Source organism: Manacus candei, unplaced genomic scaffold (genome assembly GCF_025592945.1).
Source record: "Manacus candei isolate 608988 ecotype Guabito, Panama unplaced genomic scaffold, ASM2559294v1 h1tg000014l, whole genome shotgun sequence".
Taxonomy (NCBI): Eukaryota; Metazoa; Chordata; class Aves; order Passeriformes; family Pipridae; genus Manacus; species Manacus candei.
The window spans coordinates 39820216-39837515 of NW_026138062.1; the positions used below are offsets into that span (position 1 = coordinate 39820216).

At 40.5% G+C, this 17300-nt stretch overlaps 1 protein-coding gene across 5 annotated transcripts in view; it reads left to right on the forward strand.

Moving 5' to 3' along the window:
* The window catches only part of PDGFD (platelet derived growth factor D), a 149076-nt gene that overhangs the window by 41530 nt on the left and 90246 nt on the right, over nt 1-17300 (forward strand). Inside the window, exon 1 of one of the 5 annotated variants that reach the window (XM_051779861.1) lies at nt 16890-16978. The exons of the other annotated variants lie outside the window; for them this stretch is intronic. The gene's annotated coding sequence lies outside the window, so the exon portion shown is untranslated. Of the gene's footprint in view, nt 1-16889; nt 16979-17300 lie in introns of those variants that run through there. 5 annotated transcript variants of the gene reach the window in all.

The following is a 17300-nucleotide window of genomic DNA, read 5'->3' on the forward strand; positions in this document are numbered from 1 at the left end:
CTTTACCAGCCCTCCATCCTTTGTTTGATGTCAGATCTTCTAAAGAGAAAATTAAGATTTATTTTCCTATAGTTTTGTATAATGACTTAATACAGCTGTCCTTTAAAAAACAAATACTGTGTTCGCTGTCAAGGGTATATGTACATTTTAGGTTGATCTGTGGTGTATTGTTGCTTTGTAAAAGGGTGCATTGCAGGTCAGACTAACTTTATGCCATTAAAGTAACTTTACTCATAGACTTATCTGCAAGGTTTTGTTGTGAGCTAAGGAAATTATGATAGAAGGTCATGAAACTCAGAAGCTCCAAGTTAGATTTCTGTTTGAAGCTAGAGAGCAGATGAAGCAGCTCAAGCAAGCAAAATCATTCCTCTGTTGTAGTTTGTCACGTCATTGATCTTAGTTTAGTTGGTAATTGCTCTTAATGCACTGAAGAGTCCCTCATTTTTTTCCTGTAGTCTCATATAATGTTCAGTATTACAGTGTTCATCACCCAAAATTGCACTAATATTCTTGTGGGACATCATAGCCGAGCACCTTATTGAACTAGTATATCATTTCCTCATTGATAATATTTTTAGAAGGTGAAGCTGTTATGTAAAATAAGATACTTCAGTTTTCTTCTGTCGCAATCACAAAATATTTAGCAATTTTAAAAATGTCTTGAAACCAATAGATATTATGGCTTTGATTTCAGAAGAAACTTTTACAATATTAAAGGGACAATGCCAGCTTAGAGTCTGTGCTTCAGTAAAGTGGTTCACCTTTTACTGCTGGTAGCAATACACATTTAAATCCTATAGGAGTGTGATTTCGAAGTTGGTTACATTCTTTAAATGTACCGAGACTGAAAGGATCAATGAGAAGGATCAGTCCCTGGTCAAGGTCCGGCCTCTGGTTCCTGCACAGGAGAATAATGTTGCTGTGCTCTTGTTCCTGATACAATAGAGAGAAGGTTAATAGGGTGCAAAATTTCTCAATAAGAAAAAGTAAAAGCTGTTTTTCTGAAGTGCATGAAACAAGCTGACATGAAAATGTACCCAAGTTTTACTAGACCTTGTCAACTTCAAATATACTTACAAACAGACCTTCTAGTTTTACTGTGGTGAATGAGTGCTCCTGGGCTCGAATTTGTATGCTACATGACACATCTGGAGGAGTTACAAGCTCTCGAAATGGGAATGGTTTGGTCTTTGGTTTGTGTGTACGTATGGAGGGGTGGAGGTAATTGCACATTGACCTTTTGATATAGCAGCCCTAGCAATTGCTGCTATAATATTCATCCTGCTTTCAATTCCATGGGAGAATGGAAATTGCAGTTCTACAGATTGCTTCTAATTTTATGCATGAGCTTGTTTAGAGCCATCTATCACTGAAGAGCATGTTGTCTCCTCATTGTGGCTTTTAAACATCCTGCAACATGCCGACTGTACTGGATGGCGTATGATGCTGGATGCAGGCTGACCAGATTGAGCCATCATCACGTGTGCATCCTTGCATCGGTCAAACTGAGTTGCTTTACTCTTCTGCCCATGATCAGAGGTGATGGTGAACACTGCTACTTTTCCCAGTGGTGATCAGTGCTGGCCCTGCCCCCAGTGCTGGCCTGGGATAGAGTGGGGCTTCTTTCTGTAAGGATTGTTCCCTACAGCCTTCTTAAAAGCGTTGTGATGGCTGGAAATTAATTAACTTCTGCTGATATGATGTGGCTCTGTGTTGCTCAAAGGTATGATAGTACCTTTAGGGGTACAGGTGTCTTCAAGTGGATCCAGGAGGAAGTGTTCTGGTGATATCATGGAGAAAGGTTGCATTGTATCCCATGCACATTGCCAGTTTAAATACAGGCAAAAGCAGTTAATCAATTTTTGTGGATTATTATTTTACATTTCAGACTATTTTTCTTTTCTCAGCTTCTTAAAGTCTTCATCTTTCTCTATATGCACTTTAGAACTCCTGAATTCAGAATGGCAAAACTGGTCTTTGTTTCCCTGGTGTATAGTGAGTGTGTTTGCAACAAAGAAATGGGCATTCCAAAAAGGAATCCAAGGGAACATCTATTCCTATACCTTAATAAACCTAAAAGCAAATTTGTACCAAAAAAGAGGCTGAAAGGAATGTGCAGAAGATCTAAGTGAAATTTGACTTCAGTGATGTAAGTAGTAAAACTTCTTAGATTACCATGGAGCCAGTGTTGTAACTTTGAATTTAGTTTCCATCACTGCCATTAGAGGTGCTGCCAATTCCCCTCATGTAAAATGAACACTGTGACACTTTCCCATCATTGTACAACACTGCAGGGGTCATTGGAAGGAAAGTCCATGCTAAATCCAGGTATTTACTTGGTTTACAAAGTATTGTTTTATTGTTGGCTTATCATGGGATAGAAAGTGTGGGGAAGTTTCCCAGCTGTTGCCAGACACCTTCTGCATGGACTGTGCCCTTCCTGACAGCTGAGGCCAACTCACCCTGTCTGGCATAACAGTTGTGCTGCCAAACAAGGCAGATAGCCACACAAAACTCAATGTCTTTTGTGTGGCCTTAATTCCCCATCTGTCTAGCATCCTGCAGTTATTACAGACAGATAATTTCCCTGTGGGGTAGAATATGTTCCCTGGATCTGTGAATCCTAGGGGATTAGGGGTGCTGTTATGGGCCACTAGCTGGAGAGGGTGCTTACATCTCAGGCAGGCCCTTTGATTTGTTATCAGAAATGCATGGGGTTTTGGAGTGACTTTTCTGATACAACTTGTCTTCATTTATATTGTTCTCAGTTACTGTCTCTCAGAGTTTTTCAAGCAGCTGTTTGTCATTGTGAAAATATATCTCCAGTTGAGAAGAGCAGATGGGCACTTCACTTCAGAGTCTCTGGGGAATTAGCTTTGTGAATCTGTCTTGTAAGCAAGTTGGATTTAGGACCTGGAGTTTGCCTTTGTTTTGAAAGCAATGTTATGCATTCGGCCAGAGTGCTGCCCTGCCTAGGAGTGGTAAGGCTAGCACAGGCATTTCTGTACATATGTGTTGTTATGGTATGGTGAGTGCATAGAATGGGAACATCAGATACATTTTACTCTGCTTGTCAGTGTTCAACACATTCTCTCTTGGATCAGCCAAGTTACTAACTATATTTTAATATAAATTCTGATGCCGAGTCTCATTGTCTAATACTGCATATGTCTGTGCATCTAGGTAAGTTTGCATTTATTGGTGGAAAATTACCTCGTCATTTTGCATAACAATAGTAAAGTAAAATTAACCTGAAAAATTGACTTGAGATGACAGGAAACTGCCAGTAAAAGTTATTAACAGTCTATGGCTAGACAAAAAGTTAATGCCGCTTCTTCCTATTTATAGGATTCTTCCTGTTTACAGGATTCAGTTAAAGCATTGGAGGTGCTTAAACAATATCACATGCCAAAGAAGTGAATACATAAGGAAGGAACATCCAGGCTTGGAAGGTGCTTGCCAGACTAGTAGCTCCGTCCTTGTGATCTCCAACACATGACTGCATGGCAGAGTGGCTGCAGCTGTGCATGTACCAGAGAAGCTGGGCATCAACCAGGGCAGGGAGGTGGTATGCTCACATCTGACATGAGAAGGTGGGAAATCAGATAGCACAGGACTGTGATATTAGAAATTAGGCATTTCATCACAAATGCTCTTGGAAGGCATTTGTGGAGATGCACTTGTGCAGAGTGATCTGGACAGCTGAATCCATTCTGTGTTATCTCAGAGAGGGCTACCTGAAACACCGCATACTCTTCTAACATCATCTTCCAATATTCACACTCCCTGCCTTCCCCACACCTGCCTTCCCCACCACCTCAAGGCAGCAGCAGGCAACAGCAACCCATTCATACCTTTTCCCTCCTTAGGTACAGTGCACACCCAACTGGCAACCAAAGAATATTCCTTCTCTCTCCTTCCCAAAAATAGCAGTTTCTTCCCATCTGTTCCCTCAGAGCCAGCCAGCAGAGCCCGGGGGCCTGTGAGCCGGCGTGGGAGGAGGCGTTTGGCTTCTCAGCCAGCCATTCTTTGTGCTGCCCAGGGGAAAGGCAGGCAGCTGAATGTAGGCACTGAGTTTGATGTGCCAGCTGCCAATTGGGCCATGCTGCTCTAGCACATTCCAGCCATGAGCAGTGTAAATGATACACCAGGAGTACAGATGTGGTTTGCTTGCTGGCTCATGCTTCCCAACATTCCTGATCTGTGCGGCATGCACATCATACTTTCATTCTTTTCCTTTGATTGAAAAATTATGAATAAGGGATAACTGTTTTTCTGCTCTTTAGGGACTTGTGTCAATTCTCTGTCTTTACCAAAGAACAGAGGTTTTGGTACAGCTTCCTCACAGTATTGCGTGCCTAAAGGCATTTACTCTTCTACTTATGTATATGCAAACATATATGCACTTTTTGCTGTTGTACGCTTAAAATGCTGTGTATTTTCACACTGTAGGAAGCCAAGTATCAGGATACTAGGAAAAACAGAATCACATAGTCACAGAATAGCTTAGGCCCAAAGGCATCTCTGGAAGTTATAAAGGCCAACTCCAGTGCTCAAAAGGTCAACTAGAATAGGTTACCTAGGACTGTGACCAGTTGTATTTTGAATATTTATAAGGATAAAACTCCACAATTTCTGTGGGAAACCCTTTATATGATTTGACCATTCTTAAGACTAAATAAGTGGGTTTTATGATGTCTAAATGAAATTCCATGGATTTCAGTTTGTGCCCATTACCTCTTTTTCTTTGCGCACTAATAAGAAGACTCTGACTCCATCTTCTTTACACCCCCACCAGGTATTTATATACATTGATAAGATCCCCCAGAGCTTTTTCTTCTCTGGCTCAACAGCAGCAGCTCTCACAGCTTCTCATCATATGACAGATGCTTTAAGACCTTATTCATCTTTGTGGACCTTTCCTGGACTGTCTCAGTATGTCCATGTCTCCGTTATGCTAAGGACTCCAGAACTGGGCACAGCACTTTAGATGTGTCTTAGCAGTGCTGAGCAGAGGGGCAGGGCCACCTGCTGGCAGTGCTCTGCCTGATGGGGCCCAGGAGGCTGTTGGCCTTTGTCACAGGAACACCTTGTTGGCATATGTTGAACTTGGTGTTCACCAGGTCTCACGAATCCTTCTCTGAAGAGCTGCTTTGCAGCTGTTTGATCACAGTCTGTCCTGGTGTTTGGTATTATTCCTTCCCAGATACAGGTCTTGTAATTTCAGTTTACTGAGTTTTATGAGGTCCTTGTCAGCCCATTTCTCCATCTTCTTGAGATCCTTCTAAATGGCAGCATATCCATCTGATGTATCAGCCACTCCTCCCAGTTTTGCATCTGTGAACTTGCTGAGGATGCACTCTTTTCCACCATACAGGTAATTAATGAGGATGCTAAACAGTATTTAGTAGATCCCAGTGTGAACTTACAGAGTGCACTACTACTGACTGGCTTTCAGCCTAGTCTGGATTTCATGTCATTGACCATAACCCTGCAAGCCTAAGAGTTTTCAGTCCAACTCACTGTCCATTTACCTAATGTATACTTCATCAGTGGGGCCCCCTGGTGGTCTAGTGGTTGGGGTGCAGCACTCTCACCACCGTGGCCCGGGTTCGATTCGGTCAGGGAACCCCTCCGGGCAGATGGAGCTCTTCAGCCCTGTAAGGCCATCCATCTAAGAGAAGGTCACTCTAAACAAACCTACATCCTGAGGACCTCGCTGCCACCGTCCAAGCTCTCTCGGCCCTGGCAGATGAACCTCAGGATTAAAGGGTGGGCTCAGTTCAGCGCACACTGTGTCTCACCTAAAAAATCCACTGCGCAGGCTCGAAGGGTTAATGACCTTTCCCAAATCTTCGTTCGCGAAGACTGACCATACTACTTCATCAGTTTACAAATGGAAAATGCAGTTGCTTCCTTGCCCTTTGTCAGCAGGTCTCCATTCTCATTCACCAGTAGGTTTGCATTTTCTCTAGTCTTCTTTCTGTTGTGGGTATACTTGTGGAAACTCTTATTGCCTATCACCGGATGGGCTTTGGTTTACCCAACCCCATCCCTGAATGCTCAGGCTGTTTCTACATTTCTCCTGTCCCTTCTTCCACATCTTGTATGCTTCCTTTTTATGTTTGAGTTCAGTCAGCAGGACCTTATTCATCCATGGAGGCTGCCTGACACTTGTGCTTGATTTCCTGCTTTTTAGGAATGGACCAGTCTTGAACTCAGAGGAGGTGATCCTTGAAAGTCAACCTGCTCTTGAGCCCCTCTTTGCTCCAGGATGGTATCCCATGGAGTTCTTCCAAGCAGATCCTCCAACAGGCCAAAGTCTGTTTTCCTGAAGTCCAGGTCTGTCATCCTACTGCTTGCCATGTTCCATCTTCTCAGTAGCCTGAACTCCATCATTTCATGGGCCTGCAGCCAAGACTGCTACTGGCCTTCGCCTCTCTCATCATTTCTTGTTGATAAAGATCAAGTCCAGCAGAGCTGGACATAACTCAGTAACCCTCAAACATAAGAGTTTTAAAGCTTATCTGTGAAGTGAGTTACATTTTCTCAAATAATTGGTACCTTTTTTGTTACATTATTTTTTTTTCTTGAATGAGTGAAAGTTCACATCACCATTCCACAAGTCTTGGTCCAGAAGAGTTGTACTGTGACCTACTCTGTTTTTGTAGATGCCATGGCATGAACATTCCTTCTCTCATTCACTAAGTATTATCCTATAATTCTATGCAGTGGCACCTATAGTAGCAGAGCCACAGTATAGTTACTCTTGGCTAAAATTTTTAGCATGATTTGGAGGCAATCTGGCTTTGAATGTGGAACACATGACTACCATTCTTTCTGAAAATCCCTTTTAAAGATATATTAAATTTAAGGACATAAGAAAAATCATAGTTTTGTTCCCTCATACTGCAGAGAAGTTAAGTTGGTTCTATTGTCTTTTGTATGTGCTTGTCACATTGATCTCTTTCTGACCTTTTACCTGTACCAATATGGGAATGTCTTCCTGAAATCTGGCTTTGGGAAGAGAAATGCCTCAATTCTTCCATCTAATACTGCTTTTACCAGGTTTAGGTCCACTTTCTTTCCTAGACCTGCATTCTTTCCCAAGGACAAGCCAGTGTTTGACTCTTAGTTTTTGCAGAAAATGCTGGTGGTGATATAATCAGTTCCTTACTGTCAGCGTGTCACTTCTCAGTTGGCTAGCACAGTAATAGACTAAAAACTTAAGTGGGTGGAAAACCAGCTTTAGATAATTAAGGTGGTTCATAATTATTTCTAATGTTACTGTTCTCTGAGGACATAGATAGTCATCCATGAATATACTGCATTAGTTTGAAAAAGACTAATTTCTCCAAAAGGGAAAGATAATTTTATATAAAAATTTAACCACTAACAGCCTATTTAGATATTTCCATATATTTCTTTTATTGCAAGTAGATGTTAGCATGGTTCATAAGTAGTAGATTACACTAAGTGACATAATCCTGGGTTTTTCTGCATCTGACTGAACTCATGGACCTCAGTTGAGTGGCTTTGGTGGAGCTGGGGACAATATTTGAATATTACCTGGATATATTCAGGTAAGTAAATTTGTTATTAATAAGAAGCTGTGCAGACCATGGTACAACAGTAAATGTTGTTAGTCAATATCATCCCTTTCCCCTCGAGCACTTTTATGACGATCCAAGCTTTTGATCACAGTCTTTTTACATGATCAAACTCACTTTCTGTCTCTAGAGGCTACAGAGAGAAAAAAATCTGATCCCTCCTAGAAAATTATGCTTCAACATTCGTCTTTAGTATCTCTTCCTAGATCTGTGGCACTCCCTCTGGTGAGTACTTGCCAGGAATTCTTTTCATGGGTATTTATAGCAATATTTCTTTTTAAAACCAAATCTTTTATGATAGACTTTGGCTTTTGGTCTCATTTTTATTCCATATCTCTACTTCAGTTGTACAAGACCTTTGACATGTGGTAATCCACTGGAATGAGAAGACTGTTCAGTTTAATGTAGGTTTACACAAGTTTTGAGGCTTTGTGCAAGTTTTGGGATATAACTCAAACAACTTTTTCTGGTATCATTATCGTTCAAGTATTTCAGATACTTTGTAGTATATTCTGGTAATTCTTGGCTTCATAATATGTGGATCAGATGAATTATCTGGGAAACAATCCAGGTGAAAATGAAGATTAAATGCAAGAAATATTGAAAATGCATCAGGAGGAATATTTCTTTAAGTCTCAAAACAGGATTAGAAATAACTGACTGACAGCTCATCTTTCTATGTATACTCCCTTGTGTGAAGATCTCTGATCCAGAACACTGGGTCACTCAGTGGTTTAAGTCAACCAAGACTTACCAGTAAGAGATTTCAAAGTTTGTTTTGTAAGTTGAGTTGTTATTTTGCTGATCTTCTTTCTGTTGTATATATGATGCTTTATATGACCTTCCAAATGTGGGCAATTTCACAGCATTAATAACTTGGAAATGTCCTTATCTTGAAGAAATAAACAGTAGTGTTAGATGTTGCTTGCATCATACCTGGGGACTTCCTTCATATCCCTCCATCCTACTGATCAGGACTACATCCCTCTCACATGCAAAAGCAAGCATGAGCTTTCTTGCTTTCCTGGGAAAATTCCAGCAAATGTGTAAGAGATAATTACATAACTGCAAATTTAATTTCTTTCAGGGTCCTAAGCTTTAGTCAAAGTAATGACTTTTCAAATTTTCTAGCATTTGTCATCACATTTCTATGTATTTTCCAGCCCTGGAAAGTCTCTGTACCTGATAGTGTCATCTCATTTAGTTTGTTTGGGGTTCTTTATTTTTTTAGCTGTTGACTTCAATTTGAGCAGACCTAGGCCAAAAGATTGTTTTATATGGTAATATGGTAAAAATGCTACTTAATAACCTGAATGACTTAAGGGATGAAGGAGTCTGTTTTTCGTTTTCTTCCTTCAGCTAGTTCATGTTGGTTTTCATCCCTCCTTCTCTTTCTGTTTCATTATCCTCCATTCTTCTTTTCTGAACTTATAATAGTTATGATAAATATGAAAAAATAAGAGCCCCTTATTGCAAATGCTGCTGAGATTGAAGGTCTCTTAGAAATACCTGTGGTAACTTTCAAACCGCTGCAATATTCGGCATGCTGTGCTGTGCTCTGTGTTAGGATAGCTAGCCTGCTATTGGTACTGAGATAGCTAATTTAAGATAGCTCAGATATGTTTCCTTGAGCTCCAGTGACCGGAGTGTTAACTGTGAATAAGTACTCTGATTATACAGTGAATAAGTATTCTGTATAATATATGGGGTACACCCAACAAGATAATGGAAAATGGAAAGGGAAGACTGCTTTTCTTCGTTTACAGATATCCAATTTGACTGCAGAAAATAAAAAAGGTGAAGAAAATTATATGAGGAAGGGGCAGGATGCCATCATAATAAGGATCCCTGTGTCCATTTCTTCTTGTGGTAGGGCAGCATTAAGATTCAAAGCATCACAGCAGCACACGCAGCATCAGTGCCTTCCAGGCACAAGGGGATACAATTCAACATCATGTGCATTTGTCAGCAGATCGTGCCATTGGGAAGGGGGAGTCCACACTAAAGATTTCAGCATTTCTGCACTGACTCCAAGTTCTGGAATAGCGCATTGCCTCAAAATTATTTCCTTTACATTTGATCCAGTGAACTTTCCTCCACTTCTGCCGTCCCACATCTGTTTTGTTACACAGCTGTAACTGTTTTAGAGTCATCATAATAGAAAAGAAATCTTTTTTTCTTTCAAAGCAATCTGTAGTTTGGCAGGGAATAAAATGACCACTTCAGCCCTGCTGACAGAAAAATCTGCCTTTAATTGACAGAAATAACTTTCTCCAAACTCTTGTTTAGGCATATGTGAATATGTGTGCCTCGATGTACCCTGGTGTTTAATATGTACCATAGAAATACAGTTTAATGTTTTATACTTTGTAGTTTTCTTTGCCATGTTTCTCTGAATTCTTCTCTCTATTATGCTGTAATACTCCATTCAATTTCGTGCATTTCTATGCTGCAATGCTGTATTGCAGTTTCTCTTTCAATTCTTTACTTTTTTGCAATAAAGCATTTACTTTTCCTTATAAATAGTTTGAGGTTTTCTGCTAGTATTTTTTCCAGGACCTTAGTTTCCTATTATGAAAGGAAACTTTAATAAAGAGTACTTTTACAAGCCAAGAAAATCCAGAGGCTCAGATCTGACCTGCAGCAATGTCAGGTCTACTGAAATAACTTTAGAGAGCCAAATGTTACTTGATGAACCAAACACAGTCAGCACAGCCTCTGAATGCCCTCTTCCTACTCTCAAACCAATGCGGGAAACAGAAGCAAAACACATTGCACAATTTTTGTCATGCATCCTGAAATATTTTTCAAATCTCTAGTGCCTTCTGAAGCTGCAGACTCAGCCTTTGGTAAGAGAGAATGTGAAGTTGCCTCTGGGCAGTGGGATGGCAGATTTCTGCAGCAGTTTTCTTCAACCATTCTACCTCTCTCTATTTTCCACAAGTTCACATCAAGCCATTCAGTACGGAATTTACAAGCCATAAAACTGCATTATTCAGTCATGAAGTAACAGCCTCATCACATGACTTCAGCAAGGGCTCTTAAAAGGCAGCATCAGATTTATAAGCAGAGGAATTGCCAGCTATGTGTAACATATGGTTCTCAGTGACACACTTGTGGGTTTCTGTCACCTGATAAGGTAAAATTCTGGTTAGGTATATCGTTGGTAGTCTTCTTTGTAAATTATTAAATGAGTTAAAAACAAAACCAAGCGCTTCACATGGAGCATTATTCTTGGGGAGATAGTATTGTTCCACTCGGATGTGATTTTCTACATTGCAAATGAACTTTCAGGTTCTCCATTGTTTTTTACAAAAGCAGACATGAGGCAGAAAGAGGCTGTTCTTCCATGTCACAGTTTGGTCACTGCCCCGTGAGTAGTTTAGCAGTTTTCTGCTCTTCTAATACTCCTTCAGCAGGACACTCAAGTAGTATGTTGACTCAGTGGGTTTAGAGGGCTAGGGACTTGGCTGCCTGCCTTTGGAAGGTCCAGAGACACATTGCTTTGCTGTCTGGGTACTTGTTACCTCTATTTTTGAAAGACAGAGGCAACATTTTCGTTTTCCTCTTTTTTTTGGAAGCCTGCTAGATATACATAATCTTTCAAAACTAATTGCCAATGTCTCAGAAAATTTGTTTGTTTCCCTCTCACTTGAGGCTGCATTTCCTGGCATCTGTTAGTGACCTGCAATATATTAATGAAGACATCCAGACGGTTTGTGCCTCACAGGAGAATGAAAAGGGGTAAAAGACACTGAGATCCCCTATATCACCCAAACATGTATGTACCTGGAGAGTAATCACACTGATTATTTTGAACATTTTAGGAACTGTTCTGAGGCACAAAATCTGTTAGTGCAGTTTGGAACCTATTATTATGGATGAACGGGAATGGGGATATTGAGAGGTCTTTCACGTGACTTCAGAATAGCTGTTGTCAATTAACCATGTCAGGACCCTCTAATAATGCAAAAGATTGTAAAAGGTATTTAGAGATCATTAAAAGATTAGCCATTTAAAGATCATTTAGAAGGTACTGAAAGCCACTTGCATGACCCTGGAGATCTTACTAGGTCCATGAATGCCTGTGTGGACACTTCTCTTTTACAAATTAGCCCTGTACTATTTTGGTAGTCATGACATTAGGACATTCATAATTTAAAACTTTGAGATTTTATGATAATATCAGCATAATTCCTATCATTTTATCTGATTGCATGACATTTCATAGCTTATGGAAGAGTGGGATGTTGTCTCATTTTTGGCAAAAGTGGTGTTTTGGTGACATGAGTCAGCAACAATTTAAGCAGAGACCATATCTGATTCTCTGTGATTGCCTATCTGTTTCTTCTCTACTATTTGCAATTATTTATCTCCAAAATGAGGAAATATAAAGATGGCTATTCTGGTTTTGTAATGATTGTGTTCAAAGTCTGATTCCACACCATTCTGAAAAACATAGAATTCTGAGTATAACATTATACAATGCAAGATTACAAACAAAAATATTTCCAAGAATAACACTCAATGCATAATTAACTTAGCAAAGTTAATAGTTCCTAACATTAATGTTTGCCTGAAGTCAGAGTGACATGACTCTGGCTTGAGGGAGGGACGCTTTGTGTTTTGTTGTAAGCCTGGTGTGTCACTGACATGTTGATGCTGCCAGTGTCTTTGTGTACTGCAAATTATTTAATTCTGAGGTTGCACAGACTGTTTCAGCGTGGGAGTGGTGCTGAATTATGTTTTAAAATAAAAAAAAAAGATGTGGAACACCAAAGGGGGAGTGGAAGCAGCTCTTCAGCAGGAGGCTTCAGAGGCAGGAGCTGCAAGACACAGACAGGGCAGTGGTCTGTACTTAGGGGCATTGTGGGCATTGCCCACAGTCCCTTGGAAGTGTTCAGAGTATTTGATTTGTTCATCTTTTGATGGATGCTTGTGAGAAAATGGCACAAGTCTCATCTTCTAATTTCTTTTAACCTTCACTCCAGGAGTGTCTTTTGAATAGCAATCTCACAAAGATGCTTGAACGCATAAAAAATTATGGTTTTAAAAGAAAAAAGAAGAAGAACAACTGTGTGAAAACTTCTTAAGGTGGAGACATGAACAAAAAATACCATCTTAAGTCAACAACATTTCTTACCAATGCAACATAAAAATGTGATATTTGAATTAGCTGAAACATTACTTTGATGCTTATGAGTATCCTTTAAGTGATGCAATAGTCCTGGAAACAGGGGAAGATGTTACTGAAATTCTGAAGAGAAATGGTGAGCTGTACACATTGAATCGCACATTGTATCTTAACAATTTTTATGTAAGAAAGGATGACAAAGTCTTTTGCAGCCCTATCAGTGATTCCCAATCGCTCTACTAGCCTGTGTGGACTTTGTGATTATTAGTTATTGATTAGGATTAATTAGAATTATACAATTCCATAAATATCATAGCACTCTAGTGAAGGGTAGAATAAATACCTAAGGAGGTCATTGGCGCAAATCACAGATTCATAGAATCACTGAGGTTGAGAAAGACCTTGCCAACTAGACCATAGCACTAAGTGCCATGTCCAGTTGTTTCTTGAACACCTCCAGGGATGGTGACTTGACCATTTCCCTGGGAAGCCCATTCCAATGCTTGGAAGCTCTTTCAGTGCAGAAATTCTTCCTAATGTCCAACCTAAATCTCTCTTGGTGCAGCTTAACTCCATTTCCTTTTGCCCTGTTACTAGTTGTCTGGGGGAGGGGTTGACCCTCACCTTTCTACAACTTCCTTGGGTTTGTGCCAAGTACGCAATGTGCTTTTGCACATGTGGAAGCTAAAGCTTGTTAGCTTTTGTACAAACTAACTTGTTGCTTTTGTGCGATATGGGCATGGGCCCTGCTGAGCTCAAGTACAATTAACAGTAATGATGCATGCTGGTAAAACCTGACGTTTATTAAGCACAGACTGACTTTCACATCTGCTGTAGCAGACTGCTGTGGGCTTGGGATGTGTGTCGTCTTCCTGAGCCACACCAGTGCTGGTGGGAAAGCAGGGGCAGGCACTACCAGCAGACCCCTTCAACTCTCTTTCCAAGACAATTGTCAGAATCCTGGGAACAGGGAGCTCAGGTCTCTCTTCTCCCAGTCCAAAATTCCAGGTAGATGTGGAACACATACCTCACTGAATTTGAGAATTTGTCTGTCATTAATTTTTTGGAATTGTTTACTGCATTTATCTAAAAGATGGTACACATTTTCTATTGATTTTATTGTGGCTTTCCTGTCATATAAGACAAATCCTACTTATTTCTTTCTGCAAAAATTTCTCAGAAGTGAGTTTTATGCTGGCACATCAGAAAATGACACCGGTTGTACTTCAGAACAACACTTCAAAGATTTTATTGATTTTTGGGTTTTTTCAGAGGAATGTTTCATCAAGGGCTTTCAGTGAAGTTCTTTCTTCAACGCTGTTTGTGATATATAGTGCTCTGAAAAGACAAAATATTGTCTTCTTAAATGATTGACCTTCAGGGGCAAAAGCATCAGTGACTGAAGAGTTTCAAAAAGGTATATTAGTAATGCAGGTTTTTCTACTTATAACATTTAGAACTATATTCTTGCAGGAGCGAAATATGAAGGCATCTTTCAGTTAAAATTGTATTATCTGGGAGTACCTGTGTTCACCTCCTTTTTTCTATGTGGATGTGTGCTCATTTTATTCAGTTTTAATCTGAGAAATCTGAATATCATAATATGATCAGCATTTTTTAAATGCTTATTTTTTAAAGTTTATACAAGATTGCATTCATGAGTTGCGTGTGTTTATGAGTAGAGAAAAGGTGAGTGGGAATAAGGAAAGTTGAGGGGAAAAACAAGTGTACTATGAGATATGAGATTAAAGTTTTATTGTGAGTCTTTCAGGGTCTGTGTGTATTACTGGAGATGAGCCATGACACAGTTACACACTTTTCCAGGAGGAGTGCTGATAAACCCTTGTGTCACACCAAAGCAGATGGGGTCTATGGTAGAGATGAATCAGGGAAGCTCCTTGACAAATATTTATATTGCTGTTAAAAAATATCTGGAGAATTACTGCTCATATCCATCTGCCTTTAAAGCTGGACTTGATTAACTACCGTGGCCTTGAGCTTATCTTTTTAATTCTGTGCTTGGAGAGAGAGCTCAGGTGCTGACCACCATGCCCCCAGGGACAGCAACCCCTCAGCACATTCCAGGGCTTGCTGGCACACCACCCACCATGCAGGGGCATGTTTTGGAAGGAAGGATCAGGTCAGCTCAGGTCCGCTCACAGTCCCATTAAGCACCCTTAAGAATAACATCTCTTATGAAGATGAAGACTTCATTCACTCCCTTTTTTTTTTTTTCTTTTTTTTTTTCCCCCCAAGATTAATGGCTGTGGTACACTTTGACAGCTTGGGCTAAGTTTTTCCAAGATGAATATCTGCCCTGAGCCATATTATTTTAATTATTTTCTCTGGGAAAATGATGACCAGAAAATTTCAGGAAGTTCTGAGAATAAAATTGGAGAAGAAAATGTTTGTTTTCTGATCTTGATAAATGTGATGACTTTTTTTTGAGTATCTGTAACTTCTCTCTGTTTTGATGGAAACTTGAAATCTGTCAGGTGGTTGGTGGTGTGGATGAGGGGCTGAATTTCTGAAAAAAAAAGCAGGTTTTGTTGTGCCCCTCCTACACACACCCAACAGAAAAGCTGTGTGTTTGTCTGTGCTTAGTGGATATTCCACGGAGTCTTTGTGACTGCAGCCACGTGGAGCATCTCCTGGTCAAGGCTGAAGAAGACTTTCGTCGCAATCACTTCAGGGCTTCCATGGGAAACACAAGGCTGCATGTGCTTTCTATGACATCCAGCTGACTGAGTAGTGAAGAATATTGATGTTTTGTGTAGGGGAAGCATGGTATTTACCAGTGCCCAGGAGGAGGAAGTGACTGCTCAGGAGGCAGTGCTACACTCTACTCCTCCCTCTCCAAGTGGTGGGTGATTTGCAGCCCTATGTGAAGTGTGTTACCTCCAGCACAAGAACTGAAGCATGTGCCCATGCATCATTGGCTGCTACAGCATTTGAGGTCTCTGGTTCACTCCTTACAGATTCCTGACTCCCAAATCATAGTACTCAGAATACCCAAAGCTGGCAGCATGAAGTTGGAAATCACACTCTTACCATTAAACCCAAACAGCAGAGGTCACTGATGGTGGGGGTCCTTTTTTTGTGTGTACCTCATTTAGGTCTGTTTCTAACCTGTGTAAGTGCTCAGGGGCTTTATCTACAGCTGGATATTGCAGGGCAGGGTAACTCTGATACACATCCCAGGAGAGATTTTAGATGAACTAGGCACTTTGTCTCATGAAATTGAAATATATGCCGATGTTTTTTTTCTTATGTAAAGAGTGATCACATAGCATTGGGGCATGCCATCACATTTATCTTTATTAAAAATGAGACAAAGAGCCAAGGTTTGTGATGCCACAGCAGCACCAAATGGTGGCAGAGAAAAAAAAATAAATCACCCCCTACTGGTTTTAACCTCTTTGTTCTTCTTAAGCTATGCTAGTTTGAGGAGGGTTTGGGTAAGGAACAAGGGTTTGGGTAAGGAACAAGGGTTTGGGTAAGGAACCTGCAGTATCCAAGGTTGTGCTAATAGGTGAGAACGCATAATCAAACCTTCTGTTTTTTGGAAAGGAGGCATAAACAACACACTTCTACAAAGTCAGGTAAAGTTGTCAGTGTTGTCAAGTGCCTGTAACAGATTATGTTAAATGTTTATTGCAGGCACAAGTGCTATGTCTCTCGTTTTGAGTTAGCCAAGAGGAGGAAAAAAAGTTGAAACGTGGTCTTGTCCAAAACAAAAGGAACAGTGAATCTTTTTAAAATTTCTGTCATCCCCAGTTAGGCGTGATCAAAGCACTGCTGAGGTAGTTTATGTCTCTGCCTCTTACTAAAACTTAATACAAACCATTCATTTCAATTCTTGTGTGAGAAACCCCTGTTACTCCAGTGAGGGCAGCACATTGACAGCAGGGCAGACAGACCAGGAAGCTGATTAATTTTTCCTCAGATCTGACTTGCTGTCATTATAGAGTTGATATTAAATTCTGGTAGCTGATTAAACCTTGTGGCAGCAGTCTCTGAGGTCCGAGGCCCTCTCAGTCATATCAGATGCAATGGTGGTCTTGGTCAAGGAACTGAGCTGTAATGAGGGAGACTGAAGCAAAGAAAATTGTTTGTCCTTGCCTAGGTGTGAGCAGGTCCTCAGTGGAGGGGGATAGGTGGTCCCCAGAGTCCCCAGAGAGGAGTTAGAGAAAGCAACAGCCCCATGCACTTCCTTGCAGCCTCCTACTTCAAGGTGAGAATTGCCTCGTATCAAATGATGGGCATACCAAAGTGAGACTCAGCTGCTCCTGCCAGCAGATAAACATCTTAATTGATTCTGAATTCACTGAATATAAATGGAGCCTGTGTGACAGGTTTAGTGACGTGCCTTATTTTCAGGCAGCAAAGATTTGACCCTCGTCAGCATGTTCACATCCCAATCCTGAATTTGCTTCGGTCACACTCCCCAGAGAAAAACTAGTCTTATCCTCTACCATCGATATAGTTGGACATCTTCTTTGTCCTTATGCTGTGAGAATGAAAAAAGAAGAGGAGGTTACTCTGACCAGATGGAA